This window comes from Arvicanthis niloticus, chromosome 6 (assembly GCF_011762505.2).
Source record: "Arvicanthis niloticus isolate mArvNil1 chromosome 6, mArvNil1.pat.X, whole genome shotgun sequence".
Classification (NCBI taxonomy): Eukaryota; Metazoa; Chordata; class Mammalia; order Rodentia; family Muridae; genus Arvicanthis; species Arvicanthis niloticus.
The window spans coordinates 33840859-33856206 of NC_047663.1; the positions used below are offsets into that span (position 1 = coordinate 33840859).

A 15348-nucleotide genomic window follows, 5' to 3' on the forward strand; every position below is an offset into this window, starting at 1 on the left:
GAGCTGATCATATAACATCCATAACCGGTAACAGCAGTGAATGTGTGTGTGCTTACACTCTTGTTAATTTTCTTTGCCCTTATATAGTTCTAGACCCAAGCCTAGGGAATGGTGTTGCCCACAGTGGTCTTGGTCTTCCTGTATCAATTAACATAATCAATGCAATCCACCATAGACACATTTACAAGCCAACCTGATCTAGACAATTATTGGTCTCCTTAGGTGATTCTAGATTGTGTCCAGTTGACAAAACTATCCTCCTTTAAATAGGCAAGACTCTCTTAACTAGGTTAAGTTAATCAAACACCTGAGAAATTGTCCTCCCATTTCATGCCGAATGCTAAGGAAGCAGACACTCTTAGATCATGGCACTTTCTTGATGCTCTTCATTGAATATATGGCCTGCTGGGATCCTGTTCTTGTAATAAGTCATCTTGTATTAAGTTACTTTACTATTGCTGTGATAAAACATCATGACCAAGGAAACTTAAAGAATAAAAGTTTTATTTGGACTTACGGTTCCAGAATGATAAGAGTCCATCACCATCATGGTAGGGAAGAATGGCAGCAAGCAGGCATGGTGGCTGAAGCAGCTAGCTGAAAGCTCACATCTTCAGAAGACAAAAAAACAGAGCTGAGTGACCGACCTAGAAGTGCTTCAAGTTGTTATGTCCTCTCTCTCTCCCCCCTCTCTTCCTCTCTTTACCCCCCCCCACTCACACACATACACACTGCCACTCCAACCCAGTGCCATGCTTCCTCTTGCAAAGCCACAACCCTGAGACTCCCTAAACAGTGCCATCAACAGGGAATCAGATATTCAAATGACCAAAACTATGGAGGTCATCTCATTCGAACTGTCAAACCATTGCTCCTAACTATAGACACGCTTTCGTGACTTCTCTTTCAGTCAGCAGCCCAACACATGAGCCAACACCTTTCACAAGAGGTGCACACCAGGCATGCCTCTTGTTATAAAGTTAGTGTTAATTTTGGTTCTATAGACACAGGGAAGATGGAGTTCGTGTGTTTACCACTAACAAATACAGATTATTGGTTAATTAGGATTTTTGCTTCCTCATCATCTGCTGCCTTTACTTTTTTAGGCCATCCTGTGTTGTTAACTAGTTCTACTACAGATACAGTCCTATTACATGTTGCATGTTAATGTTGTCAAACACAGTGAAAACAGAACCAGACCCAGAGCATAATGGCTAATACGTGTGCTATGTTGATTGATGATCTGAGTCAGGGTGTCTTCCCTCCATGGGAAGTTTTGAAAGTTAGTATCTGTTCCATGGGAAATAAAAATCCTTTTTAAGCTTTGTTTTTCTATCCACAAGAAGTTCTGTTGCTTCTGAGTAAACATCTTTTCTTAATAATAGTAAAAAAAAAAAAAAAAAAGGGGGGGGACTTAACCATCATTTTAAAATTTAATTTATTTTTATATGAATATGTGGTTTACCTACATGTATGTCTGTGAACAGGTGTGCCTGGTACCCTGTCAGAAGAGGGGCTAAGACTGGGCCTGGAAAGATGGCCTAGAGGTTAAGCTTACTGGCTGCTCTTCCAGAGGACCCTGGCTCAATTCCCAGCACTCACATGGTGGCTCACAACTATCTGTAGCTCCAGTTCCAGGGAATCCTCACACAGACATACATGCAGGTAAAACACCAATTTACATAAAAAATTGAAAAAGCTTAAAAAAAAAAAAAAAAAAACCCTTTAAGACTGGAGTTACAGATGGCTGTGAACCATTATGTGGGTGCCGAAAATGGAACCTGGGTCCTCTGGAAGAGCAGTCAGTGCTCTTAACCACTGAGCCATCTCTCCAACCCCAAGGTAAATACCTTTTGGGGGAAGGCTAAGTGCAAATAAAAGTAAAACCATTCAATGCATATCCATGTTAGGACCATCACAGTCTTAAAACCCTGAAGGGGTTGGCAGATCGGGAAAGCTCAACATCCACAACACTTCCTCATAATCCCAGCTCCTCAAGTCCATGCACACCCTGACTTGATTGATGGGTTGATGCCAAACACAACTGGATGCTTGCCTTATGCCTGGTCCTTATCAAAGCGTGTATTCTCTGTTACAGCAAGTCCTGTGTCAATGCTTAAGAGCAACAAATACCTTGTGCAGTGCATTTGTACCAAACCCAAGTGCTATAATTATGTCAACTCAAAAGCAGAGTAGAGAACATGAAAAACTGGGGTAGGGTGGGGATGGACCCCATTTGGTATTGCTGAAGAAAATCATCAAATCACAGCAGCTTGTAGCTAAAGGGCACCTCTGGGGTTTCCCCCCCCCCTCCTTCTTCTCATAACAAATGAGATGGTCAAGGCACAGAGGAAGGTGGCATATAAAAAGACCCCAGATAAAGTTCACAGTGAATGCCTTGTGAACCAAAAGCATGAGTCAGGGAGTCCTCTGGCAAAGCCAAATATAGCCATGCACGCCTGTATTGTCAGTCCTTGAGTCTTTGAGGGATCATGAGTCTGAGGCCAACTCGCACTACTTAGTTCCATAGTAAATGTCAATCCTGATCTAACAGGAAATAAAGGTGGCCTGGATATGGCTGTTCACAGTGTGCCTTCATAGGGTACTTTCACCTATAGGTCAGGCTAATGCTTAGTCACCCCACCTGTGACCAAAGGGAGAGGGTCATTCGCATGAGAGACTTGTTTACGATGTGCCTCTTATCTGCCCCGTGTACAATTTACACCAGCCCAGTTATCATTCTGGCACTGGGAACCCGACTGTATTTCCTGGGGAACACCCTGTCTCAGGTACCTCTCTGGCTCCTGAAGTAGAAGGCACAAATTCAGTGCATTTCCACAGTAAGAAATAGCATCAAAGATTTATTACTGAGACCCTGGGCAGAGATGGGAAAACACATTGAGAGGGCTGTGACCTGTCCCTGGACCACACAAAGCAAGGGGGAGTCAGAGCACAGAAGCCAGTAGTACAACATATATGAAGTAATTGGTGGTGAGTCAGTTTACAGGGAAATGCCTGAATGGTCCATGTAAAAGGACGTAGAGAGCCATATTGTATCTGTGGGATCCATGCCTTGAAGGTCTTACAGCTGACACCAGCTTTGACCATCTGAGTGTGGTGGTCCATTTCTGATGCCTCAGCAGCCATCCATGCCCTATGCTCCTGTCCCTGGTGAGGACTGGAGCATCTCGGCGAAGCTTTTCTGCCAACACCTGGGCTTGCCCCTTTCCATTTTCCAAAGATGAGGCCGCCATGACTGGTAGGTACCACCTCTTCCTGTTTCTCCCATGCTGTCTGGGTCAGCCAAGATCAACTCAGGAAATCAGAAATAAATTCACAAGAATAAAGATAGATTAACACAAGGAACTGGTTTACAATCTCTGTAGGTCCTCATGAGGTCTCCCTGAGTTAGTCTTTTTAGGCTGTTATAAGAAAGTATCAAGACCAGCAAGATGGCTCAGCTGGTAAAAAATGCTTGTCCCTGTGCCTAACAACCCTAGTTCACTCCCTGGGACCTGCCCTACAGGGTGGAAGCAAAGAACTGACTCCTATGGTGTAGCAATGCATTATGATAAAAAAATATATATATATCTCTTACATTCTAAGAGACTGAAAATCTGAATGGGCCTCACAGCCAGAGTTAATAACACACTTGAAATCACTTAACACTTAAGACTGCTATCCTACTGTGTACTCGGCCTGTTTGTTTAACCTGCCTTTAAGTGACTAGGGTAACAACCAAACTTCACCTGCCTTGGATTTCCCATCTAATCACCTTTTACAACCTAAGCTAAAGCATAGTTGTAATTTTAAATTATGTATGTGTTCTCATTCACCTAACCCAAGTGATGCCAATGTGTTTGTATATGTGTGTTATGATAATCATTTGCTGAAAACGCCAAACATAGGTTGAAACATTTATCCACCATAAATGTTAAAAGCAACATACATACACTGCCTAATAAACAATGACGTTCACAGGACCGTTTGCCCTCTAAGTTAAAGTCAGTTACTTAATCCCCTGTAAGCCTGTTAAAGATTTCTGTACAGCATCCTCATCCCTCGTTCCTTCCCCCATGTGATGTTCTCATTGCTGTTTAAGTGAAGAGAGAGAGAGAAGCCCTCTGTTAAGGACAGACCCAGGGACAGATTCACAGGACAGCCTGCAAGCAGGCATAGATTCCGACTGACATCACAAACACACAGGAGGATGGAAGACGCAGGGAGACTGAAGTCAGGACTTCAAACCTGGGATTCTTCTTGGTTAAATGACCCCCAAGGGAAGTTCTTTGATTCCTTTGCTCAGTGTGACACTTAGGTGATTCTAGATGCTGTCAAGGTAACTAAAAATCGTCACACCCTCTTCAGTCTCTCTTGGACTTGTGCCTTCCTTTCTTCCCAACTCAAAAAAAAAAAAAAAAAAAAAAAAAAAAAAAAAAAAAAAAAAAAAAAACATTTTTTTTTTTTAATTTTTGTGTACTTATTTGAATGGGTGAATGGGTGATATTTTCCCAAAAGCTTACCAAATATGGAGAGAAAAATGCTTCTTTTCACTTATTTTTCAGCAACCCTGCTGCAGTCTTCAGTGGTAATTGCCTTTTCAGTGGTAGTTTCTCACCAGAACTCTAGCTCTCACTAGAACTCTAGTTCTAGCAAGAGAGAGAGAGAGACAAAGAAAGAGAGGGGGGAGGAGAAGAGAGTTTTATATAGGTAAACTTGTTAACTTAAAACTATGACCCCGATGGACATTTTCCATCTCTTCTTCATCAGAATATTTTTGAGATTGTCCAATCAAGAGTGCATCTAGGGCTGGAGAGATGGCTCAGTGATTAAGAGCACTGGCTGCTCTTCCAGAGGTTCTGAGTTCAATTCCCAGCAACCACACGGTGGTTCACAACCATGGAACAATAATGGAATCTGATGCCCTCATTTGGGAATCATGAAAACAAAATAAATAAATCTTTTTTTAATTCCCTGATCTTAAGCTGGGCAGTGCTCGTGCCTGCCTTTAATCCTAGCATTTGGGAGGCAGAGGCAGACAGATGTCTGTGACTTAATGGTCCACAGAGTAAGTTCCAGGACAGCGAGAACTACACAGAGAAACCCTGTCTTGAAGAAAAAAAAAAAAAAGAAGTCCATCTAGAAACTAGAAAGAGGGCTCAGGGTTAGAGCACATACTGTTCTCCCAGCTCCCATCAAAGACAGTTCACAGCTGCCTGTAACTCCGGCTTCAGCAGGGAGGGGGGGGGTCCCAAGGCTCTCCTCTGGGCACTCACACCCCCCCACATACCTACACATACCCAAATTAAAAATAAAATAGATTTTTAAAAAGATTTTTATTTATTGTATGTATGTGAGTACACTGTCGCTTTCTTCAGACACCAAAAGAGGGTATCAGATCCCCATTACAGATGTTTGTGAACCACCATGTGGTTGCTGGGAATTGAACTCAGGACTTCTGGAATAACAGTCAGTGCTCTTAACCACTGAGCCATCTCTCCAGCTCCCAAAAGCAAAAAATTTAAAAAGATGCACACACACACACACACACACACGCATACGCACACGCACATATACACTCTAACACCTTCTCTTTCTGAGCCTTGGGATATGAAGAGACAAATGTGTCTATTGTCCGAATATGTTGCCTCTCTCAAGGCTAAGGGATGTTCTCACATGCTAAGTCTCCACCTCAGCTACCATGAGATACTATAGTGTAGTCTATGATATTCCGTCTCTCCCAGTTGTCTAGTTAGCTCTTTAATGGTCAGAGTGGATTTGAATGGCTGACCCACTTCGTCATTCTCTCTGTTGCTTGGGTGATGAATTGTTGAAAGGGCGAGTGTTTGCAGTCATCGCCTTTTAAAGGACATCCCCTAGCTTGCAGACGCCCTTCATCAGCCCTCCAAAAGCTGGTGTGGGGCCAAAGAAACCCCCTGGGAAGCAGAATGAAGCATGTGGCCACACCAACAGCCTGTCTCTCCCCTTGTGCCCTCACCACCCCTCCCACGGGTCCCTGGTTAATTGCCATGACATATCGATGGGCACTCTCCGAGGAAAGAGCGGGCGGGCTGGCCCACAGCATCCCAGCTCGGCAATCATCACTGATTAAAAACTAGTTATGAAGCAATGAAGATGGAGTCCTGCATTAACCAAATGACCCTGGGCATGGCCCAGCCCAGAGAGATGGAAGAAAGCATCAAAGTCTGACTTATGGCTTGGGCAGACCTTCAGGGCTGTTTGAATTCTGGGAGATTTATGAGGTAGTGACAGCATTTGGCTGGATTGGATTCTGGCTTTCTGCTTCATTCCCAGATGTGCCTGTGTGCTTATGATTTCCTGTGGACTCGCATCCTCCTCGGAGTAACCCAGTTTGGCTGGACTCTTACGTGAGTTTAATCTGAGTCTTCTGATTATATAAAGTAGAAATGGATCATATTGTCAATTTCCAGTGAACCTGAATTAGCTCAACCGCACTTAATACTGAAACTATCCTGAAGATAATTTAATCTTTCTTTAATGATTCAAAAGGTGCTTTGAAGTCTTGCATTAATCAAAGTCGTGGCTATGAATATCAGAAGTTAATACCGACCAAAGGTGAAAATGTCCATGAAGAGTTGGGTAGAGGAGATGGCAGGAGCCAGCACAGGTGGCTGTTTGACAGGGATAAAGGTGTGACTTTGTGTGTCAGTGGCATGGGGAAGTGTGGGCTGATACAATTTCACCTGGCTAAAGCTAACATTGCCGTAGGCAACGAATGGTACTCAAAAAGTCAACCTCTCCTTGGCTCTCACTTTCTCCCATAATTCCCGGGGGGGGGGGGATTTGGTCTTCAACAAGCTGGGCTTCATTGGGCAGAATTAAATGAAAGGAGAGGGGGAGAAATATCTACTCCAGGAAAAGCCCAAGAGCCCAAACAGAATCCTCTTTTACAGATTAAAAAAGAAGAAGAAAGAAATGGACAGAAGTTTAAAGGATGTGTTGAGAAGAAGTGGGAGCTGAGGAAATTATGGGAAGAACCAGCTCTGTGTGTGTGTGTGTAAAATGAGGATAGCGGCAGCATCTTCTCTATTAGGTTGTGGTGAGCTCTATGCAGCCCATGGGCTTGGCTTTGGACTCATTGAGAAATGTTCATATTCCTCAGCCTCAAATGTGTGTCTAAGTCTAAATTCCCACTGTGGCACTATTGGAGAGCAAAAGCTTTGGGGAATGAGTAGGTCATGAGGGTGGAACCCCCCCAGGAATAGGATTAGTGCCCTTATGAGACCCTAGAAAGCCGCCCGCATTCCTCTCCTGTCCTGGGACGACACCGCACAAAAGCCCTATCTGTAAACCAGAAGAGGGGACCTCACTGGACACCAGATGGCCAGTTTCTTGACCTTGGTTTTCCCAGCCTCCTGAACTGCCAGTTATTAAAGCCACCCTAGTCTATGGTGGAGAAACAAACTTGAGAACTACTAAGTAAGGCATTCTCTCTGATGAAAGATATTTGTGAAGGTTTTGAGCCACTTCATGAACGATTTAACGATATCTCTCTGAGTTACCCGGATGTATACATGGGGATAAGAAGTCACAAATACAAAGATGGAGCTGACACGGGAAGGCCCACTGAGGGACTGGCACACTCCAAGTCCTCCAGAAGAGACTGTAGGGATCAGAGCCAGCTGGTGCTGGGCCAGCACCTCTGCCCTCACTCCCCGAGTCTGAGTGCGAGCAGCTGTGTTTGTCCCTGTGGTGTGTAGCCCCTTCCCTCCTCAGGAGAAAAAGGTTCGCAAGCAGGGCTGTGCCTTCCAGCTGGGGATGGAAGACAGGATTGGGTTGTCAGACAGCCGATACAGGAACCTAGGAATAGAAGCAAGGACACCATCATCCAGTCAGTGGTGTGGCTCTGTGGCATCTCAGACCAAATTTAATTATTTTTTTTTCTCAGAGCTCAAATCCTATCCTTGCCCACCCTTAACCAACCTGTCAACCTCCTTTGTGATTCAGCAGTTGTCTCAGGCTCTGCGGCAGGCAGAGGTCTGTGCCTTGTGTCCTCACACGATGCCTTCTCAGGTGACACAGTGGCTAGTGACTGTCCTCCCTCACCCACCCCCCCACCCCCACCCCCATCCCATCCATGTTCCACAGCTGTCAGAGTGTGCCTTCTGCCCCGTGAGACTAACTGCACCACTCCTCTGGGCTTTCTGGTGACCATGTGGTGACCAAAATGGCTCCCCACCATTTTAGCTGGCTCCCCTTCCACCAAAGCTTTGAAACCAGCCAACACCAGGCAAAAAAAAAAAAAAAAAAAAAAAAAAAAAAAAAAAAAAAAAAAAAAAAAAAACCAAAAAACAAAAAACCAAAAAACAAAAAACAAAACCAAAAAACAACAACAACAACAAAAAAAAAAAAACAAAAAACAAAACCTGAAACCTGGAGCCAAAAAAACCTGAAACCTGGAGCCAAAATAAATCTTGCTGGCTTTTATTTTCCCTGGAATGAAATGCATTTTGTCACCATGACAGAAAAACTGACTAATACAGGAGGAGGACTCTGCCCAAATACTTACACATCCAAATATGTACATATCAAAACACACATTATTTTGTTATAATTGTTTTCTATTTCTTCTTCATATTATGTGTTTTGCGTTAGTATACCTGGATAAAAGATTTTTGAAAATGTATGCCTTATAGTTTGACTGTGAAGTGTCCCCATAGGTTTTCCTATTAAGATACTTGGTCCCTGGCTGGTGGTACTATTTGGGAGATTGTAGAAACTTTAGAAGGAGAAGCCCCATTGAAGGAAGCAGGCTTTGGGGTTTTATAGCCCACCCTTGCCCTCTACCCTATCTGTGGTTCCTAGACAACCAGGCAGTCTCTTCCTCTTCCCACCAACACAGCCACATGCCACTCTGACCACCCTGCCTTCTCTGTACCCACGGACTGTGCCCCCAGTGAGCCCAGGGCCTGGGTGTAATTCACTTGGTAGGAGCAGGTAGAGCACTTGGGTATCAGATACAAAGCCCCGGGTTTGAGCCCTAGCACTGCGTAAACTGAGTGTGGTTGTGAGCTATGGGTGCAGGAAACCAAACTTGGGTCTTTTGCAAGAACATTAAGCACTATTAATGGCAGAGCCATCCCCTCAGACCCCACAGGCTGCTTCTCATCAGGTACTTAGTTACAGTGAGGAAAAATATCAACTAATACAATGTGTCCATCAGTTACTTGTGAATTTTCTTTCAGGCTAGTAAAGAGAACATTAAACATCTTTATGTTAAGAAAGTTGAGGAACGGGGGCTCATTCAGCCCCTGTCTGCTGCTCCAGCTCCATGACCTGTGCCTCCCACCACCAACAAGGCTCCCTGGACCTCAACTTCTATAACACAAACCACCATGAACACAACAACATGGGTGCCCCCATCCTAGCCACCGACTGACCTCCCTGCCGAAACCTGCATTGCCACCCCCTCTCATGCTTCCTGAAGCACACAACAGACCCTCAGGTTGGAGCCATCCACCTGCCTTTCTGCTTGAGACCAAGTGCTCCTTGTGAGCCCTAACTCCATAGGTGGAAGTCATAATGGCAGGGCTGCCCCCAGGTGATGTTGGACACGTGACATATTCAGTGTACATGAGTGTGGTGTTTGAACTCACCTTACTTACAAGTCATCCCACAGTTAGAGATGCACCAGAGTCCAGGGGCCTCAGGATGGCAATGCCCCTGCTCCACTCAGCTTAGAAACTCCAGGCTGCCTTTCCCATAGGATTGGTCTGTCAACTCATATGGCAGCAGGCCAAGATTCCATATGCTCCATCATCCAAATGTCCAATCTGCCAAGAAGAACACATTTAATAGAAACTTGCCTTTTATAATTCAAGTTTTCAGCACTCTGCATCCAGTGAAGCCATTGTAGTGGCCTTGGGAGATTTCTGTGGAGCTGCACAGCTACTGTCTGCCTGTCTAGTTCGGCTTTCTCACAATAGATGGAGGTGAGCCAGAAACACACACCCTCTGCTGAAGAAAGAGCTACAGGCCAACGTGGAGCGTAGCCTAGGGCTCCTAACTTGGCTCAAACTAAGACATGGGACCTGGGTGGGGCTGGGGAGAAAGTGGAGCCGAAGATGACTTAGAAAAGTCTGAAGGCCCCAGAATCCAGGAGCCCTGGCTCCACGAAGCCCTGCCAAGCCATTCTCTCAGGTAAGAGAACAACTTCCAAGCTGGGCAGTGGTGGCATTTGCTTTTAATCCCAGCATCTGGGAGGTAGAGGCAGGTGGATCTCTGTGAGTTCAAGGCCAGCCTGGTCTACAGAACAAGTTCCAAGACAGCCAGACCTACACAGAGAAACCCTGTCTTGATAAAAAGAAAACAATCTTTGGGTCTGGAGAGACAACTCAGTGCTTAAGAGCACTTGTTGCTCTTGCAGAGGCCTTGGGTTCAATTCCCAGCACCTATATGACAACTCCCAACCACTTGTAACTGCAGTTACAGGGGATCCAATGCCCTTTTCTGAACTCCTCAGGTACCAGGAATGCATGAGGTGCACAGACATGCATATTTGCAGGCAAAACATCCATACCCATAAAATAATAAAATGAATTAGAAAAAGAAAAAGAAGGAAAGAAAAAGAAAGCAACTTCGTGGGTGAGCAAACTTGGTGATGAAGGATCTACTTCTAGAAAGCCAGCTCTGATATTCCTTTAGTGGTACAGGCAATGCTCGTAGCAGAAGAATCTCTAAGCCACAAAATGTTTGATGAAGCAAGACGTGTCTAAAGGGTTGAGGGGCTAAAGGGGAGATCAAGGTAAATCTAATTTCCTTGAGGGGCCTTTCTGGAGGCAGAACTCAGACCACCACTGAAGAGAAGCATCTTCCAGTGTCCTCAGGACCAATAGTGGTGATCAGAATCTCTGTGGCCCTGTCTCTTGAGGCTGGAAGAGATTTCAAGTCTATTCCTGCATTAATCACAAAGCTTCAAAACCCTCCTACCTTGGGCTGAAAGCCAGGCGCCTTGTCTTCCCTATCACTGCTTCTGGGAAATCCTTCACGGAGCTGGGGTGTTGATCAGTGGTGCGGTTGCCCGACATGCACCAGGCCCTGGGTTTGCAGCACCGGGGTAGTGGAGCTGGGGAAGTTTCCTAAAGATCTCAGCAAAGCGCTGGGTGGGGCAAAAAAAAAGTCCTGAAGTCCTCTACTGAGTTGTCCCAAGATATAAACTGCTTGCCTCGCTCTCCTGCCTTCCTCCCAGCCTTCTATAAAGAATCAAAGGGGCCTTTGTGTACCCCATCCCCCTCCTCCCAGGAGCCTTCAAGGTGAGCCAACTTGGTGAGGCAGCTTCCAGCTCCAGAGCCTGTGTTCTGCTGAGGGAGGAGACTGGCATGCCCGCCATCTGGAGCTCCACACACAGAGCTGTCCCTGGAACCCTGTTCCGCTCTCCCTCCACATGGGCACTCAAGGCAGCCGGCAACCAGGGGAATCAAATGGTAGCCACACTCCGGGGAACTGAGCCTGCTGAGACTGAATTCTGTGGAGTGATCTATAGTGACAGAGGAGCCTTTAGCAGGAGACACTCAGCAGGGGGCAGGTTCGGGCCATTTAACTTGCCGAGGGGGAGACAGTGCCAGGACTACAGACAGCCACCTGCTCTCCTCCAATGGGAGCACTATAGTCAATTACCTCCTAATTCCTTTCTTCTATTCGTATTCTAGAAGCTTCTAATGACCTTCTGACCTTATTTTAAGGTGGATTGTGCCCATTCAGAACCTCCTTTACTTCAATAGTAAAGGCACACTTTACAATGAACTGCTTGTCCTTTCCTAAACCCCAGTCCAGAGGCTCAAGTTACACCTACTACCTGCAGCAGCTCCTCCACTCCCTTGCCTGTGGCTCAAGTCTAAGCATTGCCTCTGGGGAAGCCTTCTAAGCCACCTAGGAAGATTTGAGCATCCCCTTCTGGGCTCCCCAGGCTGTGTCACCTTTGCCACAGCACTGTCTCTCCTGGAAGACAAAGATATCAGGTGTCTCCAGTTTCTGAATCTGCCAAGCTCTTATTCCAGAGCCTGGCAGAGGGCAGGCTCTCAGCAAAAACATGTTGAATTTAACTAAATTTGTTTTGTCTCTTCCCAAGTAAATCTCACCAGGTTGAGATTGTACTGAGATTTAGAGATGATGAAAGAGTGAAAGGTGAACTCTGCACATCCAGTTTTACCCCTTGGTTAACATCGTGATTGGAATACAACCCAAAAACCGTATGGTTCACCCATTTTTGTATGAAAAAGCACAATCCAGTGTCTTTTAGTATAGTCACAAGGTGGGAAGACATCACCACAGTCTATTTAAGATACTTTCATCCATCCCCCTAAAAGATACCACCAGAACTCACTCCCGTTCACCCTTCCCCAGTCTTAGTAACTACTAACCTATTTTCTATGTCTGTAAATGCCTCTGTCTGGGGCATTTCATGCCAGTGGAGTCACACAATGTGTGCTCTTTAGCATCTAGCTTCTTTCACTTAGCGTAATCTCTTCTGGACTTATCCGGGTTGGGCCATGAATCAAATTTGTTAGATAATATTCCATTTAATTGGATATACAGTATTTCCTTTCTTTGTTATACATAGATGGCTTTTTAACTTGTTTCCACCTTTTTTTTTTTCATTATAAGCAGCTTTTTTAATTTTAAGCTAATTTATTATTAAGAACTTGTTCTTTTATAGGACCTGGGCTTGATTCCCAGAGCCCATAGCTCATAACCATTTGTAACTCCTGTTTCTGAGGATAGGGATCCAACTCCCTCTTCTCACCTCCACAGAAACCAGACACACAAGTGATGGAGTATATACATGCAAGCAAAATACTCACACACATAAAAATAAATAAGTCTGAGAAAATTAAATAATTTTAGATGTAAACACTGATTTTGTAAGAACAGTAGCAAAGAACCATTTGAGAGTAAAGACTGGTAAGGTACTAGAACACTAGCCACACCCCGTGTGTGCATACTCACAATACATGCACATACACCCAGTGTGCACATGCACCTATGCACACATACATAATACATACATACATACATACATACACACAGTCTGCACATACACACACACTCAGTATATGCACACATGTGCATTCACATACACACATAACATTTTAGTATGTGTTTCCCATAGCAACATTCTTCTGTATAAACACGATTTAGCCATCAAAATTAAGAAATTAACATCTGGAGCTGGGACGATGCCTTAGCACAGACTGCCCTTCCAAACAGTCCAGATTCAGTTCCCAGCACCCATATATGGCAACTCCCATCCACCTTTAACTCCCATCCCAGGGGATCCAATACCTCTTCTGACCCCCTGAGGACACCAGGCACACATGTGGTACACAGACATATATGCAAGCAAAACATCCACACTTACAGTATAAATAAGGTTTTTTTTTTTCTTTTTTTAAAGAAATTAACATCCATGTTGTCCCAATAAAGTCCTTTAGAGTTTAGAGCCACAAGCAGGCATGATGCATTCCCCTTAACAACCCTGTCTCATTGGTCTCCCTCAAGCAGAGTGCTTCTGCCCCTCACTGGCTTTTGTGGCCTTGACACTCTGTAAGATTGAGGCCCAATTTTTCAGAGTGCCTCAGTTTGGGTTTCCTGGTGTTTCTTCCTGGTTTGAGTCAGGTGAGTCCATCCTGTGGGACCATCATACGGATAGCATGTCCTTCTTGCATCCTAATGGGCAATATACAGTTTCTATTTGTCTCATTGCCAGAACTATATTTTTTTAATCTTATTTTAGCTATGTAGCCTAGACTAGCTTCATTCTTATGACCCTACAGCCTCCACTTCCTAAGTGCTGGGATAATTTATGTGTTCCCTCACACTCGGCTCTCTTTCTAAGGATTTTTAACTTTGATTTCGCGGCTAGGCTGGGTTTTTTATGTTTATATTAACAAATTTACTCCTTTTTTTCATTGTAACTAGTAGATATATTTTGGGAAGATACTTAGGCATTAGGTATATACCCATTTTTCATGTTTTCCTTATGATATTTGGTTGCTTGTTTTTGTTTTTGTTTGTTTGTTTGTTTGTTTGTTTGTTTTTTTGAGACCAACTCTTGTATAGCTCAGATTGATCAAGGGCTCATCACGTGACCCAGACTGGCCTCAAACTGACAGCTACCCTTTAGGTTTTTGGGGGATTTCAGGCCAGTGCCACCACAGCTTTCATTAAGCTTTTACCTATTGTGGTAGTTTGAATGTGAATGGCCTCTATAGGCTCAGAGGGAGTGGCCCTATTAGGAGGTGTGGCCTTGTCAGAGGACATGTGTCACTGAGGGTGGGCTTTGGGAGTTCAGAAGTCCAGGCCACTCTCTTCTCATGCCTACCAATCCGGATAAAGAACACTCAGCTACCTCTCCAGCACCATGTCTGCCTATGTGCGGCCATGTTTCCTTCCATGATGATAATGGACTGCTCCAATTAAAATGTTTCTTTTATAAGAATTGTCATGGTCATGGCATCTCTTCACAGCAATAAGACTCTAACTAAGACACCTACTAAGTTTACCATTGACTAATTTTTCTTGTCTGAATTAATTACTACTGTGCTAGAAAAGATTTTTGAAGGGCATCTTGCCTTCACACTTATCCACTGGTGTCTTACTGTAAGGGAAATGTATTTATTTGTATCACCATGGACTCTGGGATTATTGTCTAAAGGTGGTAGTGTACTTACTCACCATTCTCGGAACCCTGGCTTCAGTCCCTAGCACCACACTGTTGCACGCACTGGTACACACCTGTCACCCCAACACTACAGGTGTGAAGGCAGGAGGATCGGCAGGTCAAGGCAGTTCACTGGCCACACAGTGAATTCAAGGCCCACCTGGGCTAAATGAGACCCTGTCTAAATTCACAAATACAAGTGGCTGTCATCAATTTTTATTGTTATATTCAAATTGCCTCAATTAGGCCAGTGTGAACCCTTTTGGGGTCCTTTTGTCAAGCTTTCACCGATTCTTGGATGCTTTCTTTGCTTTTGCCACAGGATGCTCTCGTCTCAACTTCTGCGGTGTCTCTCCCAGAGCCATCCAGCTCTTCAGTGACGGCACTGGGGATGCTCCGTGCTACTGGGAGGTTGCTTTTCTGAGGCTCTCTGTGTGGACAGAGCTAAAGAACACACATGCATGTACACACACTGCATAGATGTCTGTGTGTCTGTGTGTATGTGTATACAGACCCACACTGATATCTATGCTTAAATCCTTACACATCTAGACATACATTGAGAAACACGAATTCACATTGACCACTCTCGTTCAATTTCAAAACCGCCAAGCCCAATGTCACCTCCTCTTTTCTGTTGGTAACTA

At 44.6% G+C, this 15348-nt stretch overlaps 1 long non-coding RNA gene across 1 annotated transcript; it reads right to left on the reverse strand.

The window, feature by feature from the left end:
• Positions 1–5370: 5370 nt before the first annotated feature.
• LOC143442522 (uncharacterized) lies at positions 5371–11201 on the reverse strand. Its single transcript, XR_013110758.1, has 3 exons — positions 10972–11201; positions 9639–9815; positions 5371–7842 (listed from the first exon to the last, which is right to left on the reverse strand). It is a non-coding gene; the product is annotated as an uncharacterized LOC143442522 (long non-coding RNA).
• Positions 11202–15348: the final 4147 nt, after the last annotated feature.